Source organism: Paroedura picta, chromosome 2, assembly GCF_049243985.1.
Source record: "Paroedura picta isolate Pp20150507F chromosome 2, Ppicta_v3.0, whole genome shotgun sequence".
NCBI classification, from domain to species: domain Eukaryota; kingdom Metazoa; phylum Chordata; class Lepidosauria; order Squamata; family Gekkonidae; genus Paroedura; species Paroedura picta.
In genome coordinates this window covers 110,023,655-110,040,169 of record NC_135370.1, presented here as the reverse complement: position 1 = coordinate 110,040,169, position 16,515 = coordinate 110,023,655, and the positions used below count along the sequence as shown (strand labels likewise).

Below are 16,515 nucleotides of genomic sequence, written 5' to 3'. Positions count from 1 at the left end.
AAACAGCAGAGGTCCACTTGGGAAGGCCAGGGCAAATGGGGCTTCAGGTGCCTGTATACCAGGGCCCAAAGCTTGGACAATAAAAAGGAAGGGCTTGTGTTTCTAATGCAGACAGAGGGATATGCTTTAGTAGGCATTACAGAGACTGAAATTTAGTTGTGGATGGATAAGAGTTCTTTGGAAAAACCCAAAAGGGTCAAATAGGAAGGGCTGGGGCTGTATGTTAGGAGAGGGAGTGCATGTAAGGATGTAATGGAGGAAGCAGGTGTCAGAATCCCCCGGTTTTCTGCACCACCTGTTGTATCTACACAAGCTCTGTTAAAGCTTCAAAGAGTTGCCAAACCTTTCTGGGAGTCTTCTTGTTGTAGTGAGGTCAGTGGGCCAGGACTGGCTACTCCAGGGTATCCCGAGAAACCTCACATCTGCCATGATTTTATTCCGTTTCAATGATTTGATTCTGTTGCCAGCTAAGGTGTTGCTTTGACCTGTCTTGCTCTGATGTAACACAGATGCTTTGGTTTGCCACCCCAAGGTTGTTTCCTTCCGCTGTGTTTTATGACTCCCTATCCTCCTTCCACATTCCTTCCTCTCCCATTTCTTATTATCCCATAGTTCCTAGACTTATTGTTCTGGATGGCCAAATGATTATCTCGATATTTTGACTCCTTTGAACTATATCTGGTTTGAATTCCCGGAGGACATGGAAGAATATTGCTTATTCTGTGCTTTGTAGCTCAGTCCTGACTAACTCTTTGTTGTAGATGCTTTCACTTTTCTTAAATAAAGAAACTTTCATTCTATGAGTTTATTTATTTAGAAATCAAAGTTTCTCACAGCAGATCACAATCCATTGGAAAGTATCTAGGTGAGGATAAGGGAAGGAAAGACAAACAGTATTGTGGTTGGAGTTTGCTGCAGACCACTTGAGCAGGATGAGGAGATGGACGCTGACTTCCTTGTATCTAGGCAGCATGATCTAGTAGTTACGTGTGACTTCAGCTTCCCTGATGTGTGCTGGGGGACATACTCTGCTAAGCATCTGGACCGTCCAGAGTCACAAAACTTCCTGACCTGCCTGTCTGACCACTTGCTTTTTCAAATGGTGGAGGAAGCTACAAGGGGCTCAGGCATGCTCAATATTAACCAACAGGCAAGAGTTAGTAGATGGGGTGAAGGTGTTGGGAACATTAGAGGAAGTGACCATGTCCACCTATAAATCCTTTTGCTGTGAGGGGCCAAGAAAGTTTATAGCCAGATGAGTATCTTAGATTTTGGTGAGGCAGACTACTGAACTCAAAGGCCTGATTAAAGTCATTCCATGAGCAAAGTTATTACAAGGCAAAAGAACAAGTGAAGGTTGGCCAAGCCATCGCCATTCCAGCAAGATGAAAAGATGGTAGAGGTGTTCAGAAATCAATGTGAATGACAGAGCATGATTAGCTAAGAAATAAAAAAGGAAATGTTCAAGAAATGAAGGGAAGGACATACCTCAAAAGAAGAATATCTGAGGGTTGCTAGCCACTGGAGGTTAGCCATCAGAGAGCCCAAAGCTTAGAGTGAACTGAGGCTTGCCAGAGAGGCTTGTTACAACATGACAAGTTTCTTCAGATATGTGAAGAAGAAGAAATAGAGAGAGAGAAATCAGAAGAGCTTTATGCCCCTTTTGCCTCAGTTTTTTTCCTGAAGAAAAGGCTCATGTAGAGATGGTAATAGGGAGGGATTGGCATCTGGGATTCTGGTTGACATGGACAAAGTGGTTGTTGAGAGGCACCTGGTTGCATTGTTACAAGTATAGTAACAGGCAATAATTAATTCAGGCTAAAATATTAAAGCTTAATATAATTTTTTAAAGCCCAAAAATAGCATACAGTTGTACAATAAACATCATTGACTTCAGGTTGGATCAGAGACAAATCTCTTCCTGATGGACTTCTTCGGGATAGTAGTATAAACATGGCTACCTCCAGTGTAACTGTTGGAAATACATCCGCCAAAAGAAACTTAATTTAGTCCTCATCTGAACCAGAAATGCAAAACAGTATTTGTTTCACACTAGGTCAAATAGAATCATAAAGTGGACAGTCTAGCGGATAATGTTTGAGATATTCTACTTGATTCATATTACAAGGGCATTAATGTTTATCTAGTGGGAGACTGTTAAATCTCCCATATAAGTTAGTCAACTGAAAACCTTGGAAACTGGCTTTCACAGGGTGGCTGCTGTTGAATAGTAAGCAGCCAGCCCTAATTAAGTCATGGAAGTTGGTTGGTATCAAGTCACCCACAGGTTGCTTCCAACCTCCTGATGGGAACTAGAGATCTCTTGAAATTACAACTGAATTTGAGATGTCAGATATTTGTTCCCCTAGAGACAATGAAGAACGTGACGTGAGGTGAGAAACTGTTTATTTACTTGTACAGTCCAATATCTTGTTCCAATAAATGTGTTTACAAACAGAGTGGTTTCTTTCTTACTTCTGTTCAATAATTGTAATTAAACTTAAATAAACCAGGAGCCAGAATGGGGAGTGGCTTGGAATTTGCCTGTTTTCAAGGGAAGAACCTTTTCCTCAGTGGCTATTCCCTGTAATGTGTAATTTAAAATAACATTAATAATGGTACATATCACATGATAATATTTATTTTATTTTATTTTTTTAGATTTATATACCACCCTCCCTGAAGGCTCAGGGAGTATATAGTAATAAATAGACATAAATAGTCATAAATAGGAATTGATTCCCACCTTTTTAAATTTCAATGCTAACTTTAGTCCTAACACTTTCAAAATGCAGAAAATCATCTGTACATTAATACACCATATTATAACCTATTAAATTAATTACTGTAAAATAATCATATTTCTATAATTAAATTCTATAAATACCTCTAAATATACACTTGCATTATGCACATGGATTCCCTGGAAGAACCTACTCTTCTTGATTATGTCCTCAACATCTTAGTGTGTTACCCACGATTAAATTTCTGTCCCTAAACGGCAGGTCATTTTCTGCTGAGCATTTAAAGGGACCGTTCATAAAAAGCATATCAAATCCCATGTTGTGTTTAACCCCCTTGGTCCTCGTGCAGCTACCGCAAAAATATAGTAGCTTTCCCTTTGTTGTAAGTTTGTTCGTATCCAAAAGGTAAGCTTAAACAGTGCTAAGTAATACCCAATTTATACAACAATTCAAAATTACAAGTAATATTATAGAATCATAGAATCATAGAGTTGGAAGGGGCCATACAGGCCATCTAGTCCAACCCCCTGCTCAACGCAGGATTAGCCTTAAGCATCCTAAAGCATCCAAGAAAAGTGTGTATCCAACCTTTGCTTGAAAACTGCCAGTGAGGGGGAGCTCACCACCTCCTTAGGCAGCCTATTCCACTACTGAACTACTCTGACTGTGAAATTTTTTTTCCTGATATCTAGCCTATATCGTTGTACTTGAAGTTTAAACCCATTACTGCGTGTCCTCTCCTCTGCAGCCAACAGAAACAACATCCTGCCCTCCTCCAAGTGACAACCTTTCAAATATTTAAAGAGGGCTATCATGTCCCCTCTCAACCTCCTTTTCTCCAGGCACTAAGCCTTTCTGCTTTCTCTGCATCTTCCGTTAGAGTTTGTCCATCTGCACCCAACAGTGGGCCTATTGCCTCCTTTACTTTACGTTTGCTCCTCACATAACTGAAAAATCTTATCTTGTTACAATGGGCTTCCCTGGCCAATCTTAGCTCACTCTCAGCTTTGGCCTTTCTGATGATTGATCTACAGTGCCTAGTAACCTGTAGGTACTCTTCCTTAGAGCTCTGTCCTTCCCTCCATTTCCTGAACATTTTCCTTTTCTTTCTTAGTTCCTCTTGAAGTTCTCTGTTCATCCAAATAGGCTTCTTAGAGCTCCTGCAGTGTTTTCGTCTTTCTGGGATAGTCATTGATTGAGCATGCAATAGCTCTTGTTTGAGTAGCGCCCACCCTTCACATGCTCCCTTCCCTTCCAGCATTCTCATCCATGGTATGACACTCATCATGTCTCTGAGTATATTAAAGTTTGCCCTACGAAAATCTAACATTCACATCTGGCTACAAGCTTCCTTGGCTCCCCATCTCAAAAGGAATTCTATGACGACATGGTCACTTCCCCCTAGGATCCCCACCTCCTTCACCTCATCCACCAACTCTTAGAATCATAGAATCATAGAGTTGGAAGGGGCCATACAGGCCATCTAGTCCAACCCCCTGCTCAACGCAGGATCAGCCCTAAGCATACTAAAGCATCCAAGAAAAGTGTGTATCCAACCTTTGCTTGAAGACTGCCGGTGAGGGGGAGTTCACCACCTCCTTAGGCAGCCTATTCCCTATTATATAGCCCTCCAGCTTATTATATAGCCCTCCCTTCCAAGAATCTTCCTAAATTTATTACCCGGTGTATCTGCAGTATTCCCAAAATATCCTCAGTTAATTTTGTCTAAACTTTATATCATTAGCCAAATTAACCAGTTTTCTTGCCTAGCACCGTTTGGGTTCCCTCACCCATCACCATACGCAAAGTTGGCCAGACCTTTGTATACCTAAATCCAGTGACTGAAGATGTGAATGAGCAAGACAGATCTTTGTATAAACCTGCACTAGGTAAAGTAAAGGTACTATGATTCTAAGAGTTGGTGGATGAGGTGAAGGAGGTGGGGACCCTAGGGGGAAGTGACCATGTCGTCATAGAATTCCTTTTGAGATGGGGAGCCAAGGAAGCTTGTAGCCAGATGCAGATTTATTTTTTTTTTTTTGTATAAACCTGCACTACAAATGCATATAAGCATAGACATCAGGCAGCACTGGAAATATTGAAATTTCTGAGCTTCGCCTGTCCCCCCACCTGTTGGGAAAGTTCAGCTGCTCCTGGGCCTAAAGGGGATAGAACTGTAGGAACAGTTTTAATTCATCTGAAAAAAAATGTAACTAATTAATTCTAGACTTATGCTACCTTTTAACCTTTATCATTGATTATATTGTACTATCTTTGTTGTGCTTTGCAAGATTAATAATAGTGCAACAGTGAGCTCAAACTTGTCTTTGCACTGTGACTTCTATTCTGACCTTGGGAAGGGGGGTCATATGTATGTTATTTTATTTTCTAAACACTAGAAGCCTCTTTACATTGATCTCAAAGTTTTACGAATAGGTTGTCTCTGTTATATATATGAAGGCTACAGCCATGTAGGGCAAAGTCAGCACAGAACAGCAGCCAAAGTTTTGGTGGCTGAAGTGGGGCTTGGCAATCTATACTCCCTCATCTTGTTGAGGATATTTTCAGTAACAGCGTGAAAAATATTTATTTTACATTTCAGGCATGCTAAAAAAATTGCATTTGAGAGGATTTGGGGGCACTGTACAAAGTGTTAGAGTCTGTAGCAGCTGGCAAAAAAAAAGTTCAAAAGTTTAAGTTGCCAAGGGAACTCGAAAGCAGTTGGTTTAAGCCAGTAAACTAGGAACTGCGGGTAGTACTTTTTGTTGTTGTTTTGCCCTATAAAGTACAGTAGGTTGAATTTCCATTTGCAGCAATCACTTTTGCAGCCAGCTTGATGTAGCGGACTTCTAATCTGGCGAGCCGAGTTTGATTCCGCGCACCCCCACATGCAACCAGCTGGGTGACTTTGGGCTCGCCACAGTACTGATAAAGCTGTTCTGATCGAGCAGTGATATCAGGGCTCTCTCAGCCTCACCCACCTCACAGGGTGTCTGTTGTGGGGAGAGGAAAGGGAAGGCAACTGTAAGCCGCTTTGAGACTCCTTTGGGTAAAGAAAAGCAGCATATAAGAACCAACTCTTCTTCTTCTTTTAATGTGCTATTAATAACAATTGCATAAACAAAGTTTGCACATGGAAAGTGAGTGTAGAAAACAATTTTTTTTCCTGTTGAAGAATAGCACAGCTATTGAGTTCGTTGCAAGAAATAATCTGAGAGAAAGCAAATTCAGGAATTTTTTTAAAAGATGGTTCAAAATTTTCTCTTAACTAGATATCTTCACCTCAAAACTAGAAATAGCAGTCATCTCCATCTGCTAGTCTTGGCTGTGCACAAGTTCAGCAATTAAATAGTGCAGGTCATCAGTTTGCAAGTTTGCATAGATGTCACAAAGTTCAAGGAGCCCAAAACATAATCACAATCCTTCACCTATGTTGAATCCAGTTTCCAGTCCTTTGGGATAATCAATATTTAGTCTCACATTTGTAGGGAGGCCAGTGTAGATAATACTGACCTTGATTGGTCGGATTCAGTTTAAGACAGCCAAATGGCTTGAGCCATGCTATTCCCACAGCAACCTTTTGAGAGAGGTTTGGCTGTGATTCACATATTTGAGCCATCCTGGGAAAACAGTATAATAATAATAATAATAATAATAATAATAATAATAATAATAATAATAATAATAATAATAATAGCCTCCCATATAGACTTTCAACAGGCATGGTTGGATAGTTCCTCTCAGGGAATTTAAATTTAATTATCCAGGTACAAGTGAGAACTGTAGCATGCACTGTGAAGGCATTTCAGCCTCTTCCCCTCCTTATGCACTCTTTCCCTAATCAGAAATGGCCCATTGGAGGCAATATTTGCCCATTGGTGAAACTTACATGTAATCACAGATAGTCGCTCTGTGCAGCCAGTTCAGGCATTTCAGCAGTCCTAATTATGGACACTGAAGCTGCATGGCTAAGGCCAAATGTGATTGTCAGTGATGTCCACAAAATGAGATGACAAGTCACAAAAGTTCCCTTGAATCAGAGTAAAGCAGAGTAAAGATGAAGCCAGTGTGGCATGTGGGTAGGTCAGGTTGTGTCTGGGATTTAATGTTTTCATGCAATAAAATATCTCTCTAGCCGGTTGCAATCAGAAATACAACAGGTGCTAGATTGGAGGGGTGGAGTGTGTTAGCCAAATTGCTGAACACGTGTCCTAAAAACACGTATCTTTGAGCTTGTGGGAATATTAGCTCAAATGCTGCGAGAGGGGGGTAACTTAGCATTTATCGGATCGTTACCTATGTCTACGAGGGTTTATTACACCCGTGGGAACTCAAGGCAAACACAGATTTAAATGGTAAGCTTTTATTGAAAGGAAAATGACAAAAGGACACACAAATAGCTAACACACATACAAGCAGTCCTATCGAGAAGGGGGAGGAAGAGTGGAAGGCTTGATAGTTACCTATCCGAGGAGTGGTGGGTCAGAGGAAGAAGCACGAACCAGCGTGGGAGGTCCCAGGTTGGAAGACACTCACCGAGTGGCTGTGTGAAGCCACAGTTTTTATAGGGTTTTGGGAAGGGGGCTATGTGACAAGGCTCAGGTAAGCATGTGCTGGAAGTTTCCAGGGTCCCCAGAAATTAGGACAATACCTGGCCAAGTGGGGGGTGATAGCCGTAAATGGATTTGGATAAAGGTATTAATGGCTCTGAGGAAGAGAGCCATCAGGTCTAGCTGGCAGGGTGTGGGGAGGAAATATCCCCTGGCAGAGGGGCCAAATGTGAAAAATGTTGCAAGACAAAGGATTTTCCTAGGAGCCCTTAGGCAAACAGGAGGAAGCCAGTCCACTCACTTAGAAATACAATGGGGGGGGGGGTCGAGAGTAGGGCATGGAGGCACCTGGATTTCCAGACCTGTAGCTGAGAACAAGCCTGGGCTTGTCCTGATTCCCAAGATGGAGTCTGCTCTGACATTGCCCTGCCAGAGTGACTTGGTCTGTCCTGTGTCTAGCTTGCTCCCAAGTCTAGACTGTCACGTTGTGCTATTGGTTAAGGAGTACAGTGTGCCAAGGCATAAGGCAGGGATCCTGCCATGCGTAACATTCCCCCCCTTCTGTAGTGATTTATATGTCCAATTTATTCACTACAGACCAATTTACTGTGTTAGTGGTGGCAAAGATTGAAATTCAGACTAGAAATTCAGAGAGAAAAGTGGGGCCATCTTCTGCCACTACAAAAACTACAAAAACTTAAGCCAAATTAAAAACAAAACACATTTAGAAGGGGTTTGGGTGACTTAAGGAAAGCTGTGAAGTTGCCGTTCCTCTTTACCACAACCACTCAAAACTAAATGTAACATACATGAACTATGAACTAGCTAAGCGTGAGGTCTCCACCATATGAATAAAGCAATGAACCAATGCAAACTAATAAGTTGAGCAAGGCAATCTAGCAAACAATAGACAAAAAGCAAATTCAGTGAAAACCAAATTCTATGCAGGCAGGAAACTGTGGGCAGTAATGCGAGCACTAGGCAATCCTGAAAATGCTGGCAATGAATATCAAGCAATTACTATGAAGCAGGCAGAAAGTGGTAGAAACTAAAAAGTTAGACAATGAACTAAGCAATGGCTTCTAATAAGCAATGCAATAAGAACAAGGTAAAGCTAAGCAATTTAGCAAAATTTATATACATAAACTAGGAAACTATTTAAAACTGGTACAGGCACAATGCAATAGACAGTGAGTTGAAATACAGGGCACAATACAATTTGGAATATAGACAATACAGTTTGAAAAACTTCCTCCCCCCTTGTCCCATTGGTAAAGGTGGGAGTGAAACTGGAGATAGTTGAACATGAGGATTGATGAGGATGAGCAACTGGTTCAGCAGTTGAAGATGTTGATATATATATATGCATATATATATATATAAGACATTGCTGGGTGATGTTTGCAAACACATAGAATGGTGAAGGAGGTTCCTCCATGGGGGTAAAAAGCAACTTTGGCGAGGATCCATTTTATGAGAGAGCCACTGGCAAGAGGTTGTGGCAACAAGCCAATAGCTGGAGATGTGTTCAGCATACCAGTTGATCTCCCCCCCCCCTTGTGACTGAAATGGCAGGGAAAGAGGCAGTAAAGGCACTAATCCAGGGCATCAGAGGGTATGCAGGGTCAGAGATTGCACATAGAAGAAGCAGCAGGCAGGCTGGGCAGCAAGGCTTCATACAGCAGGAGCTGGAGTAAACAGCAAGCATCAGTAGTTCACCAGCAAGTAGGTTGGAGCAGAAAGCGCAGAGCAGCAGGTCATGACCACAGGACACATCCATAGCAAACGCAGGCAGAGGATCGCTGTCATCTTGACCAGGTCAGGTCTGGAGGCTGGCGAGCAGGATACAGGTGAAGAGCACACAGGCAGGACCATCAGGAACTGGCCTGGCGATCTGAGGTTTGTGATGCACAAGCCTGGAGCCTCACTAGGGCAGGCTTGGCAGACGCGGATTGCAAGAATGTTTGAGTGGCCCAGGGCATCAACAGCACAGTGGAGCTGAAGAGCTCAAAGGGGAGACATCCAATTGAGAGAGGGACAAAGATTGACAAAAGTTCAGTGGAGAAGTGTGTGCAGCTGCAAAGAGTGATGCTGCAAAGTCTGTTGAGGCTGGGCTCAAGTAGGCACACAGCCTGATGGATATACAGATTAGGAAAAATACTCAAAAATTTAGAGCTTTGAAGACAATGAACTCAAAATGAAAGATTGGAGCAGAGGGGTGCCCTATAAGTGACTGTCAAAAAGATCTACTGTGGTGGGTGCCCACCATGACCTTACAGAGACTGAAAATAGAATTTAAGAGGAGCTAGATGCCATCTCCAGGGAGGGAGAGGGAGATTAGAACAAAATTATAAGACAAGGGAAGGAGGATGCCAAACTCCTGGTGAGTTTGGGAATTTGAGAGAAAACTGATACATTACTATGGGTGACTGAAGCAAGATGCTTTGTAGAAATACACAAGAGGAGAGAAAGTCCTGTAAGTCCTGGAAGAAGAAGTGTAAAAAGAAGCATTCAGAAAAAGAATTTTAAAAAAGCCAAAGTTCAAAGTTCCTGCAAACATGTAGCACATGGTCTGTGAATGAATAAATTAGCAGCTCAAATACAAATATGTATATGAAGGGGAAAGATAAGAATTGCTAGGTAGAATCTGGTCAGTTGTTTTCCAGTTAATAAACACAAAAAGAAAGCTCTATGCAGTAGGTAACTCAAAACACACAAAGAAAGCTTCAGAAACCAAAAAATTGGGATTGTGATCTCTTCCTTGCTATAGAGCAGTGGTCCCCAACCTGCGGGCCGCGGCCCAGCGCCGGGCCGCGAAGGCCATGGCGCCGGGCCGCAGCTCCCTCTCCCCGCCCCCCCCCCCCGCAGTAAAAAACTTCCCAGGCCGCAAGCTTGCGGCCCGGGAAGCTACTTACTGCGGGAGGGCGGGAAGAGGGAATCAGGGCCGGGCTGCACCCGTGCAGGCCGCGCCCGCGCAGCCCGATCCGCGGGCGTGGCTCGCGGGCGCGGCCTGATCAGCGGGCGTGGCTTCTGGGCGCGGCCCGATCCGCGGGCGCGGCTCGCGGGCGCGGCCGGGCGCGGCTCGATGCGCGGGCGCGGCCCGCAGGCGCGGCCAGAAGTGTGGCCATGGCCCGCACGGGCGCGGTCCAATGCCCTGCTGGTCCCCAGCCTAATAAAGGTTGGGGACCACTGCTATAGAGAACAGAAGAAAGGACACCTAATAAAAGAGGACTCAAAAACATGGCAAAAGAATTTGCAAAATATTGTGGATTGACATAAACAATCTAAAAAGTTAGAGCACATAAGCACAAATCTAAAAGCAAAGGTTTCTTATAAAAATGAATAAAACCAATAACTTCAAAGAAAATTTAAAGGTTGAGGTATAGAAACTTATTTTTATTGAGATCTGCCTGCTGGTAGGCCAGGCTGATTAGATGTCAATTGCTTCTTTTAAAAGTTACATTGGAGTACTGCTGAGGATATGAGTGGGAAAGAATGAATGAGGAGAACATGAAGAGTCCCATTACACAATAGTGTGTCAAAAGAATTGTGTTTTTAAGGAGGAAAGACTGTTCCTCTGTACATACGCAGAGTGCCTTTTCATAGGAGTCAGGCTGAGTGGAAGCCTGAGTACCCAAATGAAAGGTCTGTATGAAGCTTTCTAAACATATTCAAAACAAAAGCAAAACAAATACTAAAAGCAGCCAAAATTGTCCTAAAATAAAAACTAAAACTAAACATATTTTAGAACAGAACTATTTTACTGTACTCTCCCCTCCCCCTTAGATTCTCTCTGCGGTAGGGGTCAGTCGTTAAAGAAACAAAACTTCTTACCTTCCTGATTTTGGGAAGAAAAAAAATACTTTCAGTGCTGTTAAAGTTCCTTACTTATGTAAATTAGTTGCCTGGATGGGGGAGAGCAAGGCATGAGTCATGGGGCTGAGTGCCTAGGAAGGCAGTTAGACAAAGGGAGTCTGTTTTAAGATTGCAAAATAGTGGCTGTTTCAGTGTGACTGCAACTATAGCTGGAGGCTCTACCAATTGCAGCCAAATTTAAAATTTGAAAATTTAAAAGTAAAAATGGAAGCACAAATGTTGAACCATTATTTTTCCTGTGTATATCATTGAATCTGTTAACTTTGCTTGCAACATTTACTGGGAGGAGGGAAGCTAAGAGAAAATTGAAAAAGAATGTTGTCCTTGCAACAAATTCTTCCCTGTTAAAACAATTGTTGTCAACTTGGATTTTGGAACTCTGTACAGGTTCAGAGGCAAGATTTCCTTCCTGACTCTGTGATGGGGGAACTGAGAATATTTTCTCTTCTTTAAAGACAAGAGATGAAGCTGGGTTACTGGATCTGCTGTATTTTCTTTTCAATTTATTATCTGTGTGGCTTTGGAAATCCAGGACATTTTGCAAATGGGTTTTTACATTTAAAAGTTCACCCTGGAATTCTTTGTTTTTCTTATCAAGATCCTTAATTTCCAAATCTTGTTTCTGGGTAAGAATTTTAAATTTCTCTAGTTCCTTCTGCCAGTCTTTAGGGGATTGAGAAGAAATTTCTATGGGGCTAGTTTTCTGTAGCTCACATCTAAGTATGTCTCTGTTCCTATTCTCTCTAATGGCCTTTACAAAACCAAACATGAATACAGATGTTGGGTGGTCATGATACTGGGACATGTCTGCTCCAGTATTTCTAAGTTCCCGCCATAGAAAAGTCCTGTTACTGATTCTTTTATTGCGCTGCTGATGGGCAGAATTTCTATTCTGGAAGTATTTAGGTTTGAGAGTATTTTGGGGGAAATTATTTGAAGGGAAACCATTTAGTGGCTTACTCCTTTCTCCTGGCTTTTGTTTGCTCCAGCCATTAGGTGGCTGCAGGGAGCGATTGTCTCTATTCCTATTAGAATTGGGGTGATTCTGATTAAAGCAGTTCTCCCTCTTGATCCTGTACTGAGAGTGGAGACCACTGTTTGCCTGAATGTTTAAATTTTTGGAGTCCTGGTTAGTGGGAAATTCAAGAGAACCTGATTCTCTAAGCTGGCCTGCAATGGGGAGCTGTTTCTGGATTTCCTGCCTCTCAGTTCTATCTGCAGAGGTTGTAACTAGAACTGGGTGGAAGGGAGCTGAATTTTCCCCTTGGGGTTCTATGAACATTTTGGGGGTTATTTCTTCTGGCAGAGGCTCAGAAGGTAGAAGGGGAAATTGTGGCAACTAGAGCCCTTTGGAGCTCTAACTGCTTTTCAAGTTGCTGCATTTTCTATGGCATGCCTCATGGCTTACTTGACCATGCTTGGCCACATTGTTCTCCACTAGGAACTGTGCAGCTCCCTTGATCTTAACTAGCTGTGTTTCTAGCTCGATAATGCTAGCCTCTGCTACCTCAGCTCTCTGCCTTGTGGCTTGGAGCTGACTTTCTAGTTCCTGGATGGTCTGAAGCTGATGAGCCTTCTCCACCCGTGCACTCAAGCACTCAGTTCTCATGTCCTCCATCTCATCAGAGAGGTGGATGATATGAGCCTCACGCTGTTCCAGGAGATCAGCTAACTGGGCCTCCCGTTGTTCGAGACGGTCAGTTAGTTGAGCTTCCTGCTCCTTCAATAGGGCATCCTTCTTCTCTAGGGCATGTTGCAGCTCAGCAATCTGGGCTACACTGTCCTGAAGTGCAACAAACATACCCCAAGTGGCATAAGAGTCTTTACTGCCACCCCCGAGCTTCCTGGTGTTACACCATTCTTGGAAAGCCTCGGTAAGGGTTTCCAGGGGGTTGGAGCTTTTGAAAGCTCCCGGGCACCAGGGGTTCCGGTCGCCCTTCTTGGTCACCCAGAGTGTCAGTCTGTCTGCTGGTTCCTTACAGGCAATCAGGCTAGTCAGATTGAATCTGGATGCCATTTCTTCCTATTAATTTCCAAGATCTTAAAGGGGACGGAGCTTGGTTTTCTGGCTTCTTGTCGCTGGGCAAGCAAGCACAGAGGGGATGAGTTTAGGGGCAGCTGCTGCTCGTCTCTTAAACAGCAGGGGAGAGAGGGAAAAGGATCCCGTGGAGTTTAACCTCTTACGGGTGTGGCTAGTTTGTTTTTGGCTGAGAATGGCCGGGGCTCTTCTCATTTCAGGGAAAAAACTACCAAAAAACCAAGCAGATGGCTGATTTTTCCAATCAAGGTTGCCGGAGCGCACTTGATCCTCGGGAAAACCACCGAAAACCTGAAGGTATTTTTAGGGAAGAAATCACTGGGGGATTTTCTTGCGGCTTCTATATTCTTCAAAGCGGCAAGGGGAAAAGGGGGAAGGGCTCTCGTCAAGGCACGTCCTTACGGGGTTTGGCTAGTTTTCTTATTTTATACCGAGATGGCCGGGGCTCTCTCGATTCAGGGACAGAACTACCAAGAAAACCTGAGGGTACCGGCTAATTTATTCGGTTAGGATCGCCCTGGCTTTCCTGAACACGGGGAAAATTACCAAAACCTGGATCATCTGAGCTTCGCAAAGCCCGCTTGAGTTCTCGTGCCACTCCCGACACTCGAAACTCCAACTCCTGTGGCCGCAGGGCAATTTGGTGCTACAGAGAGCGACTCTGCTTGCACAAGTAGTAGCAGTAGGGGGATTTTTCTGGTCCTTCCTACAGCTAAGAGGAATTTTGCCTAACGCCTTCCTACGCTTGGCTAATCCCTAGTTGTTGGGTGCGTGTCGTCCACCTGCCCGTCTAAGCCTAAGAAAACCTTGCCTCGGTGTTCCTAGCCTTAAGAAAACTGTTGTTGGGTGCGTTTCGTCCACCCGCCCGTCTAAGCCTAAGAAAACCTTGCTCCGGTGTTCCTAGCCTTAAAGGAAACTAATCTCCAGCAGGAGCAAAACAATAGCAAAAGGGTAGAAAAGAGAGAGAGAGGCCAACCCTTTTAGAAAGCACACTTTCAAGAGCACATTCACACACTTATGCCAAGAGTTCAAACGGGCTTTTCCCCTTACGTCCGGGTTACTGAAGAGTGCTGTACGTCCACTTTACTCCCGAGTAAGCCTGGGGCAATTGCCCGCGAGATCCACCATAATCTGTTACCCAAATTGCTGAACACGTGTCCTAAAAACACGTATCTTTGAGCTTGTGGGGAATATTAGCTCAAATGCTGCGAGAGGGGGGTAACTTAGCGTTTATCGGATCGTTACCTATGTCTACGAGGGTTTATTACACCCGTGGGAACTCAAGGCAAACACAGATTTAAATGGTAAGCTATTATTGAAAGGAAAATAACAAGGACACACAAATAGCTAACACACATACAAGCAGTCCTATAGAGAAGGGGGAGGAAGAGTGGAAGGCTTGATAGTTACCTGTCCGAGGAGTGGTGGGTCAGAGGAAGAAGCACGAACCAGCGTGGGAGGTCCCAGGTTGGAAGACACTCACCGAGTGGCTGTGTGAAGCCACAGTTTTTATAGGGTTTTGGGAAGGGGGCTATGTGACAAGGCTCAGGTAAGCATGTGCTGGAAGTTTCCAGGGTCCCCAGAAATTAGGACAATACCTGGCCAAGTGGGGGGTGATGGCCGTAAATGGATTTGGATAAAGGTATTAATGGCTCTGAGGAAGAGAGCCATCAGGTCTAGCTGGCAGGGTGTGGGGAGGAAATATCCCCTGGCAGAGGGGCCAAGTGTGAAAAATGTTGCAAGACAAAGGATTTTCCTAGGAGCCCTTAGGCAAACAGGAGGAAGCCAGTCCACTCAAATACAATGGGGGGGGTCGAGAGTAGGGCATGGAGGCACCTGGATTTCCAGACCTGTAGCTGAGAACAAGCCTGGGCTTGTCCTGATTCCCAAGATGGAGTCTGCTCTGACATTGCCTTGCCAGAGTGACTTGGTCTTTCCTGTGTCTAGCTTGCTCCCAAGTCTAGACTGTCGCGCTGCGCTATTGGTTAAGGAGTACAGTGTGCCAAGGCATAAGGCAGGGATCCTGCCATGCGTAACAAGTGGAAGAACTCTGTGGATAGCCTCTCCCTCCATCCAGGACCTGGAAAGGCTGCAGGCTGGATGCCCCCAGAAAGGGAACTCACCGTCAGGGGCAGCACTCACGCAGCAGGGATCTGTGTCCTCTGAGCCTCAGAGGGAAGTGGAAGGGGGAGGGGGCTCGGGGCCTTCCCCGGGGCTCGGAGAGCTTTTTAAGGCGGCAGCGCAGTTTTAAGAAGTTCTCCGAGCCCCGGGGAAGGCGATCCACGCCTTCCCTGGGGCTTGGGGAGTGTTTTAAGGGCCGGGGGCCAGGGACCCTACCTTTGCTCTCGGCGGCCAGCCAAGTAATGGCCGCCATGGAGCGAAGGAAAGCTCTGGTGGGGGGTGGGGCGGAAAATGGCGGCGGTGGGCGGGGAAGGCTTCTGCCGGACCCGGGCGCTCCTCCGCTGCCGTGAAGGAGCGCCCGGGTCCGGCAGAAGCTAGAAAATGGCGGCGGTGGGAAAGGAGCAGGGACGCCGCGTCTTCGACGTGGCGTCCCTGCTCCTTTCCCTAGTGGCAGGAGGGCGGCTGGAGGACTCACCGGGCAGGCAGCGTCTTCTGTCTGTCTGGTGACTCCCCAGCCAGGGCAAGCGAGGCTCGGGCAAGTGGCCAATGGGGAGCCGCCCTTTGTGCGGCTCCCCATTGGCCGCTTGGCCTTGGATGGACACTCGGGGGGCCCAATCAGGAGCCGCTTTGCGGCTCCTGATTGCCCCCCCCCCGAGTTTTTATCCCGGACAGGGCCCGCCCTAACTCCTCCCCACATGCCCTTACTTTTTTATTCCTCCCGCTCCTCCGGAGCGGGGGGAGGGATTTAAAGATGGAACAGATTAGACATGGACGGTTCAGGAAAATATGTAGAAGCTTGAAAGCCTATCCAGCCTTCCCTCAGCTTTCCCTGTAATGTATAAACTGGTTCTGACTGGCTAAAGACTACCCTAATTCATTACAAACTTGATTGAACTGGCATAAAGCAATTTAAAAACTCATTGATTTCAGTGTGTACTTCTACTGATTCATGTATAATATATTTAGTGAGGTCTATATTTTTAACAAAAGTGAACATGAAGGCAATGGAAGCTAAAGCTTTATCACTCCTTTATGTTATCCTTCTTTGCTCTGTGGTTTCCAGCACTTGTCTTCCAGCCCAATTCTAGTGCCTTATAAATATGCAGGGCCCCTCACTTGTCCACTTCTTAGGTATACACTTAAGATTTTTGAAGCTTCTATCTGAAAATAGTAAGGTATGAATATA

At 44.7% G+C, this 16,515-nt stretch overlaps 1 protein-coding gene across 8 annotated transcripts in view; it reads left to right on the top strand.

The window, feature by feature from the left end:
- NAV2 (neuron navigator 2) overlaps positions 1-16,515 on the top strand; it is a 342,897-nt gene that overhangs the window by 194,633 nt on the left and 131,749 nt on the right. The gene's annotated exons all lie outside the window — the stretch shown is intronic.